Genomic DNA, 14,461 nt, shown 5'->3' on the forward strand with positions numbered 1-14,461 from the left:
CCTGTTAGTTTTGTTTTGTTTTTGTGGCGTTTTTAAAGACTGCAAATTGCTGGATTCACAGAAACATCAGACCTTCATCAGAACGTTTAACCTGCAGCAGCAACAGGTAAGTTTAACCTGTATTAACCTCGTTTTTTTTTTTACTTTCCTTGCCTGTATTATACGATATATAATATTTTCACCTCAGCAGCTCGAACAAGCCTACTTTCTTCACTCCCTGGAGTGAGGAAAGTGCGAACTTCCTCACTCCAGGGAGTGAAGAAAGTGCGACTATCCTCACTTCAGGGAGTGAAACAAAGTAGCTTTTTAATTTAGTGAAGGCCATTAACTGCCACTTCATACTTTTTTTTTGTCTGTATTATTCTGTGTAATTCGAAACACATTTGAACCTTTAATATATTCATGAAATAAAACTATGATAACTTTAATATATTCTCACTACTGAGGTAAAAAATTATGTGTGCAACACGAGAGCAAAGTTATTTTACATCTCTTGTTTTTGAGTCACAAGAAAAACACTCGCAAGAAAAACCAACTTTCCTCTCTTGTTGCACAAATAACTATTTCGTCATCAAATTGGAGATACCTAACTAGTTCATATTTTCTTGATGAGTATTTTCTGACTAAGTATTTTTGCAAATAATTATCGACATGAAAAGACTCAGTACGGTTTCATATAATTATTTCTAATAACATAGCTGCATGTAATGTACTCTTACATAATACATAATATATGTATTTTACAATGAAAACTTTTCTCTTTTATTACAGTCATAGTTACACCATAAAGTAACTTATACTAGAGCGGTACTGTCATAGTAAATTTTGTAACCCCAGTAAATTCACTGCCATCTGTCGACACACTTTAAAACTAAAAATAAATATTTATAAAAATACGATAAAATGTATTTAAATATGGATAAATGATTTTTTATTTGCATTAATTATTTTTATATGATTATGACCCATGTTCTTTCACTGGTATGCGTTAAAATTATAAATAACAAACGAAACAGTCAACGCCCTCTATACGAGAGTAGGCCAAAACTAGTGGCGCCATCTGATCGAGAATCAAATTTTCGTGATTTTCGAGGCACGTTTTTTCCTTAGACTGTATCCATCTATTACGGAGTTATATCTATCTTTGGTTACACTCATAACTACCTACACGTCATGGACAAATTTAGAAGAACGCATAACAAATTACTAATTACTAATTGAAAATGAAATTACTTTAGGTGAAGGGTACACGAAAAGAACATGTCTAGTCACTTTAGTAACATCATAGAGTAACTTATACTAGAGCGGTACTGTCATAGTAAATTTTGTAACCCCAGTAAATACACTGCCATCTGTCGACAGACTTTAAAACTAGAAATCAAGATTTATAAAAGTACGATAAGTCACTGATATGCGTTAAAATTGTTAAATAACAAACGAAACCGTCAACGCCATCTATACGACAGTTGGCCAAAACTAGTAGCGCCCTCTGAACGAGAATCAAATTTTCGTGATTGTCGAGGCACGTTTTTTCCTTAGACTGTATCCATCTATTACATCTTTGGTAACATTTTGAGTAATCGCGGTTTTAAAATTTCGAACCATGTCAAAATGTATGGTAATTCCGTGCCCAGGTCTTTTTTAACAAAAAAAACAGTTGTGTTACATATATTATACAGTGGTAGCAAAAAATATAACATAGTTCATTAAGAGCTCTACATTTTGAAATGAAAATCTCATTTTCCGAAAATAAGTGACTAGACATGTTCTTCCCGTGTACCCTTCAGGTACTGTAATCCAGTAATTAAACTTTTTTTTTGCATTCCTCTAAATTTGTCCTAGTATAGTTACCATATAAGGTTCCTAGGTGGATTATGCGTAGTAATGAAGTTAATAGTGCCGACGCACGATGACGGTGCAAAAGAAATCTTTTGGGTCCAAATTTTCTTGCTATTGGACAAATGTCAACTGTCAAATAACTAATGTGTCTCATAGTTGTGGGCAGCGACATATTCGTTCACATAGCCAATACAATACAATACAACACTTGTATATCCATCCGTGTTTATGGCTACGACCACCACTTACTGGAATGAAAACAACAAGTATACATTTCGACAAACATTTGCTGTTATTTGATGGATCATGTATCACAAAACACAAATATGGCACAGGATAGGCAGTACAAAGGCGAACTTATCCCTTTAAGGGATTTCTTCCAGTTAAACTTTGAGTAGATGAGAATTGATGAAGAACAGTAGATAAATATAGCACTGAGTACAAAAGACTAGCTAGAGAAATGTCAATAAAATAATAAAAACTATTTTTTTTTAATTTAAAAAAAATATAATAATAATAAAAGATCATTTAGGTTACGTTGCTGTCACGGTAGGGACAGAGTTGTTTTTCAATATTTCTAATACCCGACCTTTTAAAGGTTCCATAAACAAAGATTTATAAAAAAAAAAACCAGAAATATAATAGTAGATTATTAACCATTTCGAGGCTGAAATGATGCCTTTCACTCTACTTTTCATTTCGAATACGAGGAAAGTAAAATGAATGTGTTTTTTTTTAAACATAACTAAGTATACATGTTTATAGTATTTCTTGAAGGTATTTTCAATTAACAATTTAGGCAAAAGTATCATTATTTATGGAATGGAAAGTCAAATATCAGAATGAAAATTGTATAACAAATCCATTTAAACCCAATTGCTTATCGTACGAAAATTAACAAAATCGTACTTCGAACGTAAAACGCTCTGCAGACACGTATCATTTTCTGCACCCCTTTTTAGAACAACAATGACCCCCTTTCAGAGCATGAGACATGAAAAAGATATATTTTGTACACAACGGAGTTGACTATTACCAACGAAAAAAAATCTAAATTGCAAAAATGACCACGTCGAAAAGTTTTGAAATCATCCCTCATTTTTGTATAGGGAATGATAATTTCCATTTCCAAATTTCCCATCGTTTTAGATTTCCCATACTAACCTTGTCTAGCTCATCTGTATATTATTATAGTTAATACGGCAGATGACCTTTAAACATGTTTTTAAGATCTCCAAGACGTGGTTTACAACACTATAAGCCAATCGATAGAAATTTTAGACCCCGTGGCTCCAGTAAACCTAAGTCAGACCAAGCTAAGTTGACAGCGATTTTGATAGCACACACTGTGCAAATGTTATTTTAAACGCCCAACTTTGTGTTCTGCCTTTTCGCCGAAGTTTTATTATCCGAATTTCACTTGCCAACCAACTTTTGGGGTGAGGTGACACCCGTTGACCACGAACGCTGTAAAGGGTTCGAAACATAGGGATGTATAAATTCAATATACGCGATATAATCCGTTTTCATAGTTTCATTTCATAATTTTTTTATGTTTCATATTAGACTTACGAAGTCATTCTGCTACCTAGAACATTGCGATTTGAAAAGTGTATTTTTAAGTTTTAATCCAAACATACAGTTGCGAACCGTTAGGTTGGGAAATAATACGAATCTGGGGGCACAGCCGTGCCCCCGCCAAGACGAGACAAAGGGCAAAAGGCAGTGCATATCTTTTCTCGGCACGTTTCGCCGTATTTTCGAACTCTCGTAGCTTCGTCTTGGACAATGCTAGAGAGCTGTAATTTTTTGTATACCATGTACTCAGTAGACTTATCAAAAACACCAAGTTTTATTAAGCTACCTATTATACTTAAAATTTTATAGTACCTTAATTTTCACTGTCCGAAACACATGAAATTCGCGTCATAGAAAATACAGACTACTTCCTGAAGTCTTAGAAGGCTGAAATTGGGCATGTAGGGATGGGTCTGTATGCAGACACATATGGTGACCAGAAATCTGTAACTTTCGCCCTGCAACCCCTTAAAATGGGGGTACCTAAAAATACCTCTAATCCTGAAAACATTGGTTCCTGAAGTCCTAGAATCGTGAAATTTTGTGTGGTAGCAGTGATCGGAATGCTAATACAAAAACAACAGTAAAAAAAACCAAAAAGTTTTCGAAGTATCGATTTGAACCAGGTTCACGTAAACCAGCCAAAATAGCGCCCTCTATATTGGCACTATTTTTAGTCGTAAACTTTTCAAAACCTTACTTCAAACACAAGCGCTGGTGGCCTAGCGGTAAGAGCGTGCGACTTTCAATCCGGAGGTCGCGGGTTCAAACCCCGGCCCGGCTTAATGTTAACAGAAGGCTGGTTGAAAAAAGTGATCGTATCTACATACATGTAGAAGCTTATATAGCTAAGTGCAGTGCCACACTATGACACTACGGATTTGTTATGAACTATTACATATAATGACATAGCTAAACTAAGCTCATAGAGTATTTCTGCAAGTACACAAGAGTTTCGGTAGATGTCACCTTAATTAGTTTAATTATTATATCATAGAATTGAGATACTTAATCTATCTAGATTAGGTAAGTATTAGGTATTTGCTTTGGTATTTGTATGGTCTAATACCTATACTTATTGTACCTTGTTAAGATGGGGTTTAACAGTCGCTTTTCCGTGCTTTTCCGGAAAGGAAAACATCGCGAGGAAACGGGACTAATCCTAATAATGGCAGTCGCTTTCGTAAAAAATTGTACCTTGATATTAGTTGCCAAGCGGACCCCAGGCTCCCATAAGCCGTGGCGTGGCTAAAAATGCCGGGATAACGCGAGGAAGATGATGAACTTTAAGCACAAGGGAGGTTCTGTGAGCTGTATAACCTCGCGAACAAAGCCTAAATAAGTGTAGCCTATTAGAAAAAAAAACTGTATTGATACAAAAATTATTTTACCGAACTTGATTAGCAATTAAATTGTCTGAATGCGAAGGCCGATAGCGAGCACTTCGCAAGTAGGTGTTTGTGGAAGTCGCAAGAACCATGCATGCATACACTTGTAGGTACTAAAGTTTTGTGTTTGAACACTACAGAAGCGCGTCTCTCTTGGTCACTTCTGACCTTAATATCTTCGCGGAGCTCGACCTTCGGCCAAACCGTTCGCCATGAAGATACTTGGAGACGTTGCGGGTAGCGTCTACCTGTCATACGCTCCGGGCATACGGCCTTCAGTAGCCAAAATGGCAAAAACGAAATCCTTACAGTTCTGTTTAGTCCGTCTGTCCGTCCGGTCTTCCGTCTGTCTGTCCATATGTGACAGCCATTTTGGAACATTATGTGTATTTTGTGAGCAGACTATGATCAGTTGTTTTATAAACTACATTACATACTCGACTAACGACGTTCATGTGACTCGTATTCTCACGTAACCAAATATTGTTAATTAAATTAAATTTTCCGTATTGTGCTGCACAAGTTATTTGTGCAGTATTCAGCGAAAGGTGAATATATGTAGTCATATCATAATAGGAAGTTTGCAGGCACATACGACTTTTTTTTTCGGATGTCACAGTACCATCAAATAGTTCCCAACGATTTAGAAACTCGCATGCGTGTAGAGATCTCGAAACACCAGAGTAACGCGACCGTAAGATCCATAACAATGTATGCATATTCGGAGAGCTCATTTATATACCGGTTTCTTTACCTCTTGACTCGCGTGTGATAAGTGAGCTATTTTAATATTTTTTAAATAAATTCTGCTCACAAAATTTCCCGAAAATAAGTTGAGTAAGACGTACGACTTACACAGAAGAACAGCCGGAGACTAGAAATAGTAGATTGTTAACCAAGGGATGAAAGGCACTCATTTCTGCCGAGGTATTTTGGCGCTCGAACGCAGTGAGAGCGCCAATAGTCCGAGGCTGAAATGATGCATTTCACCCGAGTTAAACACTCTACTTTTCATTTCGAATACGAGGAAAGTAAAATGCATGTGTTTTCTTTAAGACATGACTAAGTATACATTTTTATGGTATTTCTTAAGGGTACTTTCAGTTAACAATTTATGCAAAAGTATCGTTATTTATGGAATGGACAGTCAAATATCAGAATGGAAATTGTATAACAAATCCATTTAAACTAAAATTTCAATTGCTTATCCTAAAAAAAATTAAAAAATCGTACTTCGAACGTAAAATGCTCTAGTGCAGACACGTATCATTTTCTGCACACCTTTTAGAACAACAACGACCCTCTTTCAGAGCATGAGAAATGAAAATATTTTTGCCCAACTGTAACGAATACCTACGCTTAGCTCGCACTTCGCACTCGCTAAATTCAAATTTTAATTTAAAAATACATGTCTGGGGATCAAACTCGAATCGTCGCACTACAAAGCCGCGGTTTTCCAACAGCACTGCGATAGCACGTACGTACCCACACCAAATTCACAAAAATCGGTTGAGTGAGCTGAATCGGAGATCTTAACTAACGCTTAGGTCATTGAAAACAATTCCGATTATGATAATAATGCTTTAAAATTTCTAGAAACTTACAATTTATAATACATAAAATTCCTGACTTATAATTTATATAGGCTCTACATAGATGGCGCTAGCAATACGTAACTTTTATAAAATTTTGATAAAATCTAATGTTAAAATATTTTAGAATTATGCCTGCTTATATATGATCCTGTATTATCGTAGATTCTATAAACGAATAAGTCATTTCTAGCTGGTATATCAACTCTTACAAAAATGAATGAAATCCCACCAAAAACATTTCATGTAGTGTTGCCAAGACTAGGCGCATAAAGCTTTTACACTCAAAAGCTATCAGATCCCGTAGTAGGTACCAAGACTTTTACTCTGTAAGTCCTAACTTTATTAGCTCTAACTGTATAAAGCCAACATCTTGGTCAAACGGATAGTACGGCTTGGCCGTTTCGTTGCTGTCAAATAGACAAATTGGACAATCCCTTAATGACACTCAGAATTTGAAAGACTTGTGTAACTACTTTGTACAACAAGTCCACCGAGTGAGTGTTTATGTGACTGCAACGAAACAGCCAAGCCGTACTGTACGTTTGACCAAGATGTTGGCTTTATACAGTTAGAGCTAATAAAGTTAGGACTTACAGGGTAAAAGTCTTGGTACCTACTACGGGATCTGATAGCTTTTGAGTGTAAAAGCTTTATGCGCCTAGTCTTGGCAACACTTTACATGAAATGTTTTTGGTGGGATTATTATGTTGAGTTACTACTTCATCATTCGGCAAAATGAAAATTATGCGAAAAATTGTTTGGGAAATGAGATTCGGCAAAATATTTTTCGGCAATGATTTAGAGAACCGTCAAACTTCTATGAAATTATTTCATTTCATTTAATTTTATTTATTTAAAAAAACAAATAAAATTACGTATACTTAACACTTTCACAGTCTATGCTATCAAAATCGCTGCCAACTTAGCTTGGTCTGACTATCAAAGATCAAATTTTATCGCAACTTAACTCTGTATAATTAATAAGCTGCTATATTTTTAAACCAACAAATATTACAATAACACCAAGCGTTAACAAATAGGAAGTAACCAAATCGTGTCAATAACATTTTAATCGCACGCCAAAAGTTTCTAAGCCAAGGGCAGACAGACAGACAAACAATACGATGGCCTCGGCGATAAGGTATCAACCTGCACGACGACCTGCACTGCCAGTCCTAGACACATCTGTCACGATTGAAGAGAAATTACAATAATAAGAACTGTCAGACTTCATAGGAAGCAGCAACAGGTACTATGGGTACTAGTAATATTTATTAAGAAAAAGCGTATTTCTAGAAAAATATCACCATTTAGTAAGTTTTAACACTAACTTTTCCGAATATAGAAAGTTTTGGAATATTTTTACTCAGTCACTACTATTGATTTAAAGAAGAGTTTTTGTTTGTTGTCATACATTCTGAAAATCACTTTTTACTTTATTTTATCATTAGGTATTCTTCGGAATTTTGCCTGATCTGTAACATCATGTTGTCATGTTGGACAAGTAAATAAATTTGTATTTGTATTTCTTTTCTTATCATCTCTCACACAATCCATCCACCTTTTCCTTGGTTTTCCTTTCTTCTTACATCCCTCCATCTTCATTTCTAATACCTTTCGCGTCACATGACTTTCATCCCTCCGCATCAAATATCATTTATCTGCATGTAATTGTAGTTACTATTTATTAGCAGGCAGTTGGATCTTCTTCCTGGAACAACCAGTATACTAAATATATTAATAACGGGTCACTCACGTATTTTAAGTCAAAAAACGCTCGACTCTTTTCGACTTAAAATACGTGAGTGACCCGTTATTTATATTAAACGCGTCGAATGAAGCTGTTCACATAATTTCGATCGAACTTCACTTGGTAAGTTCGTTTGATCTTCAAATATGTCTGTGTCTCACGGAAGTTTCTTTATTAAAACCAGTATACTCTTCACAAGTAAATGACTCACCATTACCTATAACAAAGTTACAACTATTTATAAAATTGCAAACATTATGTTGTCAAAGCTAAACATCAGTGTTGCCTTGAGGAGGCCTTGCTGCGAACCAGTTGGCTGTAAGTATCACTTTATTGTGACGTGTTCAACCAAAAGTTACCACATTGTCGCTTGTCGATAAGGTTGATTTCGAATTGAAGCTGGAAATAGCGTCTTATTGATAACCGACAATAGGTACCCTTTTGGTTGAAAATGGCACTTATTGGGGCGTGAGCAGTTGAGCACGTAATGCGAGTACTTCTGTATGTAGTGAAATGGTCAATAATGGTGTATGAAATTCGAATTACCTAAGTCCTATCTAGGATTCATAAGGCCCACCATACAAAAATTTCCTATTTTTAATTTGAAGCTTGTTGGACAGTCAATGTATTAAATATTGTAGATGTGTCAAGAATATGTACACACTACCTTAATGTTATGGACAACAAGGTTGTGTATTACATGTTTTTGGCACTTCGTCCGTGTGAGATGAACTTATTTGTGTTCTTTTTCAAACAAATGAATGAAACTAAAGAAATGCTATATTTGGTTGATGAAAGCTTCTAATTAGATTGAAACGGAGTGTACATTGTGGAACACTCGGCCTTACGAGAATAATTAATATGTGGATTTCCATAGAAAAGCTCCATGTGCATAAAGACCCTTTTCTGATGGAAAGCCACATATAAACTATCAAAAAAAGATCAACAATTTCCGTCCAAGTATCCATGTTTTTTATCGTGGCCGTCCATTTCTGAAAAGTATGTGAATGTAATGACTAATAATGCGTGGTGCATGGCACGATAGACGATACAAGGGCAACCATCATATCCGAGTGATATCCGACTGAATATCAAATAATTAAATATGAAGAACGTAATTGTAGAAAGAATTGTTTTGCTTCGTACGTTATATAAAGAAGGGCTTGTTTATATTTCATTATTTCATGTGGATTTTTATCAAGCCGGGGTGCAATGGGTGCGGAGGTTTAAATAGTATGTAAATATTAAACATTTTGTTCGACGTAGTGTTGGTTAAGAGACCTTTGAATCCTCTGTTGTAAGACTCGACTCAGTTTGTCAGACTCGTACATGTAATTCGAAGCTCGAGTCCTTTTTAACTTGTTAGAGACCGAGTCTCTTGTAGACCCTTTAAATTTTATTTCAAAAAAGAAATTACAAATTTAACTACAGACTTAGTCTAATCTACACTCTAATAGATTGTACTCTAAATCCTTCCGCGCAAATATCTATCTACATAAAAATTCTATTTCGCAATTAGCAATTTAAAAATGAAACAGGTTATTTGCTAATCCGTCAAGTGGACGAAAACTAGAGCATGGACGGAAACTAGCGCAATGACCCTACCTATTGTACTTAAGAGCCAACAGGAGCTGAGCGAATTCTCAATTTTGAGATTTCAAACTGATTATCTCCGTCGCGCTGACGGGGGCGGCGCCGCCATATCCCCGTGTGTGTGGTGCACGCACACAGACGCGCACGTCATTTGCGCTCACGGACCTTATGCCTGCAAGTCGCGTCGCGGTCGCGGCCCGCTATATAGGCATATCATAGGCTATAGCTAGTTTTTTACAAACTTTTTCTGTTAGCTTAGCTCGCTACCACCACTGAGCGTTTACTTATTTCCTGTTATTGTGATTTAACTTCTTGATTTTAGGTAGCTGAATTCAATATCCTTCTACAACCTGCAATCCAAATAACATTTTGACTTTTACAGGAGAGTAAAAAAACAATCATTTCTTTTCTCGTTTCCGTGCGGAAAGTATCAACTTTCGACACGCTGTGCTATTAGTACCTACATTGTGCAACGAGGGGGGTAAGTGAGATTTTGTAAAGGAGGAGTTTACAATATTCTTACCCCCGGAGTTACACACAATGGTTTTCGTTACACTTGTGATGAAAAACTAAATTTTCAGGGAAATAATTATAAAATACGGTGACATTTCAAATATTCGTCCGCCATATTGTCATTTCTTGACAGGTTAGGCATCTAAGGCACAGACCTTCGGCATTCAGCCACGATTGAAAATTTTGTGTAAAAATATTTTAAACGGCTATTAAATTAATCCGATTAAATATTATAAACAAAAATACTAAATTATAATTGTCAGTATTTTAGAAGTAAAACTCCCTTACACACCCTTATACTTTAAACAAAGTATTTTTCCCCTCACTAGCTCGGAAAGCCGTCTTTTATCCTTTAAAACAAGCGGGGAAAAACGCATTTTATCCACTAGTGGGGAAAGTAATTTGACCTTGAATGGAGCGTGTTTAAGTAGCTTGACAGATAACAAAACGTAAAACGCTCATAAAAATGGTTCGTTCGATATTAATTATCATTAAATAAATGGTTTGAGAATCTAATAAAAAATACCAAATTTAGCTTTATTTAATAATTTTAAGTCATAAACCTTAAAATTCCATAAGAAACGTTAGATTTTTTATAATGATGTTAAATATAATTCTGAACGCACAAGTTGAGTCGATGCAATTTCAAAACGCATCGTTGACATTTCATACGTCAGGTCAGAACAGAAATGTCAACATTGTCATTTGTCAACAAATTTTTTACTTAAAAACAATTCTCACCGACTCACGCAAAAATCAGAATTTCCAGTGTTTTCTGTTATAATATCGTACAAAATAAGTGATTCCAGTGATGAAGATGATCTAACGCCTGTGGATGTTGCACTTTCCTCGCTATAGTGAGAGGAAAAGTTTTGTGTTACACACGGGTGCAAATGTATTTTACTTCTCGTGTGTTGAAACACTTGCTACGCTCAGGATTCTATTTTAGAACCACTCGCTTCGCTCGTGGTTCAACTATAGAATCCTTTCGCGTGCTCGTGTTTCAATTCCACACTCGCGGGTAAAATACAACTTTGCACTCCACTTCCACTATTACTTATAACTTACTTGGTTCGTACTTCGTATGAATTAGTGACATATCTAATTAAAAAAAGAAAGCTATAACTCCCGCGGGAACAATATAGGCCTTTTGTTTTCCCTTCAGTACACCTGCATGAAATAAGATCTTTTCGAGCAAGTGTGATGAAAAACAAATTTGTCGCTCTCCGGCTTCGTTGATTAGAAAAAAAGAAAGCCTCAGGTTAGATAAAATTATCATAACAAAGAAACATGTGACATGAGATATTTCTTACGTTGATGTAATTATACAGTTTTATTAATGGTCCGTTTTTTATTTATGAGTCAGATTTTGATTAAAATAGGTATGTTTGAAGAGCTCCTAATCCTGGTCGGAATGAATAAGAAACCCCAATTTGGGACAATAGTCTAGTCTACAAAACGTTCAAGGTGGTTAAAAATATAGTGTAAGCTGTTCGCATTAAAAAACCGCAAATCGATGTACAGGTTAGCCGTTTGGTACACGTATACTAGAGGTCAAAACAAAATTATCGAGCCGCAGTTCCTAAAAAAAAATCCCTTGGGAGGGGAGTGCTGAAACTTTTTTTTGTATAAAAAATCTTTTTTTTTTTATAAAAAAACTTTTTTTTTTAAACCTATCGTATTCTTCTCTTATCTATCATACGAAAGGGCTTTTTGAAGCGATTCTGAAAATATATCACATCATTACATTTTAGCCATTTTTCTTAAATTGAAACAAAAAGAATTTTCAAAACATACCAAGTTTGGGCTCCTCCAGATACGATATGGCTGATTTTTTTTTGTACAATATACCAAAAATGATACGTGATTTCCTCATATCTAACCCAAAAAAAGGAATTTTAAAAATAATTTTATTTAGTTTTTTTTTTAAATACAAAGTGACACAGTTAGGTTTAAAGATCTTTATTTTCTCATAAGAATACATAATATTCACTTACACGAGAATTAATTGTTTTTTCACGCAAAATACATTTTATCGGTGAGCGCACACTTAACCTATAACAAATAACTTAATACTGTAGGTATTAACATATATGACTTAAACTAAAAGTATACAAATTGAACTAAATTAAACAAAAAACACTTTTTTTTGTTTTTTTTTTGTCGGGTATATCAATAACTTATAAACAGAACAATTAGCAATGGAATGCGAGCGTAGTTGCTACGGCCCGCACCGGCCGTTCTACTTCAATACCTATTTTACGAGACTTATGGAACTGTACTGCAGATACGGTACATATTAATCATACAAGGATACGTAATATCCATATATCCAACGGGAAATACCTCTTTAACCCTTTAACTTGACCCCAAACTTGGTATGTTTTGAAAATTCTATTTGTTTTAATTTACAAAAAAAAATGGCTAAAATGTAATGATTTGGTATACTTTTAGAATCGCCTCAAAAAGCCCTTTCGTATGATACCACACACGATAGGTTTTTGAAAAAAAAAAATGTTTTTTTCCATACAAAAAAAAAAATGTTGTAGCACACCCTTCCTAAGGGATTTTTTTAGGAACTGCGGGTCAAAAATTTTGTTTTGACCTCAGTATGCGTGTGCCAAACGGCTAACTTGTACATCCATTTGCGGTTTTTCTTTGAAATTGGGCTTGTACGGCTGCCACTAATAGAGATACTAACTCCTAAAAATACGTATGATACCTCATTAGATTCGGAATGATGTCTAGAAAAATGTGTTCGAAGCATTCCCACATAAAAAAAGTTCAAAAGCTATTAACAAAAAACGCAAACGTACCATTACGCAAAAAACAGCAAAAAATCACGTTTGTTGTTTGGGGAGCGGGGGGAGCCCCACTTAAATATTTATTTTATTCTGTTTTTAGTATTTCTTGTTATAGCGGCAACAGAAATACATCATCTGTAAAAATTGCAACTGTCTAGCTATCACGGTTCATGAGATACAGCCTGGTGACAGACTGACAGATAGATTGACAGACAGTCAGACAGACAGAGAGATATTATTTTAAAGGTATTAAATATTCTTTTAAAAATTAGAAAAAAATATGGTGCATTTAAAACATATCATGGAATATACTACGGTTATAAGTTGATAGTATGTAAAGTTATTTTTTCAACAAGTTAGGCAATTATTAAGTAACCACATTTTTCTCGAACTTTCGTCTTTATTGTAAATAAAAAAAAAGAAAATAATTGGCGTAAAAAGTATTTCGCCTCGTGGAGCCCTTTTCATATACATACTTAATAAGATCACGTCATAAACGATTTAATAAAAGTAATACTTTATTTAAAATAAATTTTAGAATAATAGTGAAAATTGTAAAATATAAAACAATATTTTAACCAAAGTATTACTAATTCTTTTTACAATCAAATGTATGAATACGTACTTAGAACTGATACTTTTCTAAATAACGAATAAATGGACTAAATTGTGTAATTAATTTTTAGTGCAAATCACCACAATTTGCTTCTAAAGAGCAAATCAGTGACCAAAAATTATATATGATTTTAATGTTTCGTTCATATATTCAGATTTGTGTACGAAAATGTGAAACTATTATTTCTAAAATAAATTATTCGTCCCTAATTTACACAATAATTATACCAAATTTGATCTCATAGCAACAGATATGTAGAAATAGAGGCAAACTGGACCGCAGAAGCCGACTTTTCCCCTCCCTTTTTCGCGGGTTACCAGGACTTAATCTCGTAGCTAGTGCGTCAGCTCAGCTTTGTATGAACCAAGGAATAATAAATAGTGTTAAACGATATCCCCTGAGGCCAAAGTGCATACTCACTTTACTTACTTCGCCTACTAAGAGGCAAATCGCGACTTTGAAAAGGTTTATCGATCTTATCACATCACTAGATTATCGACATTTAATGTCGACTATTGCCCATCACTTTTCTGTTTGTGTACGTATTTAGAAACTTGACCCCGCCCCTAAAATTAGTGCGATAAGAACAACTGCAGCTTAGGCGAAAAATCCTGCGTAAAAATCTCAAAAATCGAGGTTTTGTACTCGACTGTTTCCTCCTCCAAAACTTAACCAATCGTAACCAAATTTGGAAATCTAAATGACTATGAAATTGTCTGTGTCGGACTGTTTTGATTTTTTGGCTAATTGATACCAGTTTTGAATACCACGCCTCTCATTGCGGC

The 14,461-nt window shown here is 34.9% G+C and overlaps 1 protein-coding gene across 3 annotated transcripts in view; it reads left to right on the plus strand.

Moving 5' to 3' along the window:
* LOC134750521 (serine/threonine-protein phosphatase 2A 55 kDa regulatory subunit B alpha isoform) overlaps positions 1–14,461 on the plus strand; it is a 93,647-nt gene continuing 79,186 nt past the window's right edge. For 2 of the 3 annotated variants that reach the window (XM_063685712.1, XM_063685711.1), the window contains exon 1: positions 6–106. The gene's annotated coding sequence lies outside the window, so the exon portion shown is untranslated. Of the gene's footprint in view, positions 107–14,461 lie in introns of all 3 variants that reach the window. The other variant, XM_063685713.1, reaches the window with a different exon arrangement.

The sequence above is a fragment of the Cydia strobilella genome, chromosome 20, assembly GCF_947568885.1.
Source record: "Cydia strobilella chromosome 20, ilCydStro3.1, whole genome shotgun sequence".
NCBI classification, from domain to species: Eukaryota; Metazoa; Arthropoda; class Insecta; order Lepidoptera; family Tortricidae; genus Cydia; species Cydia strobilella.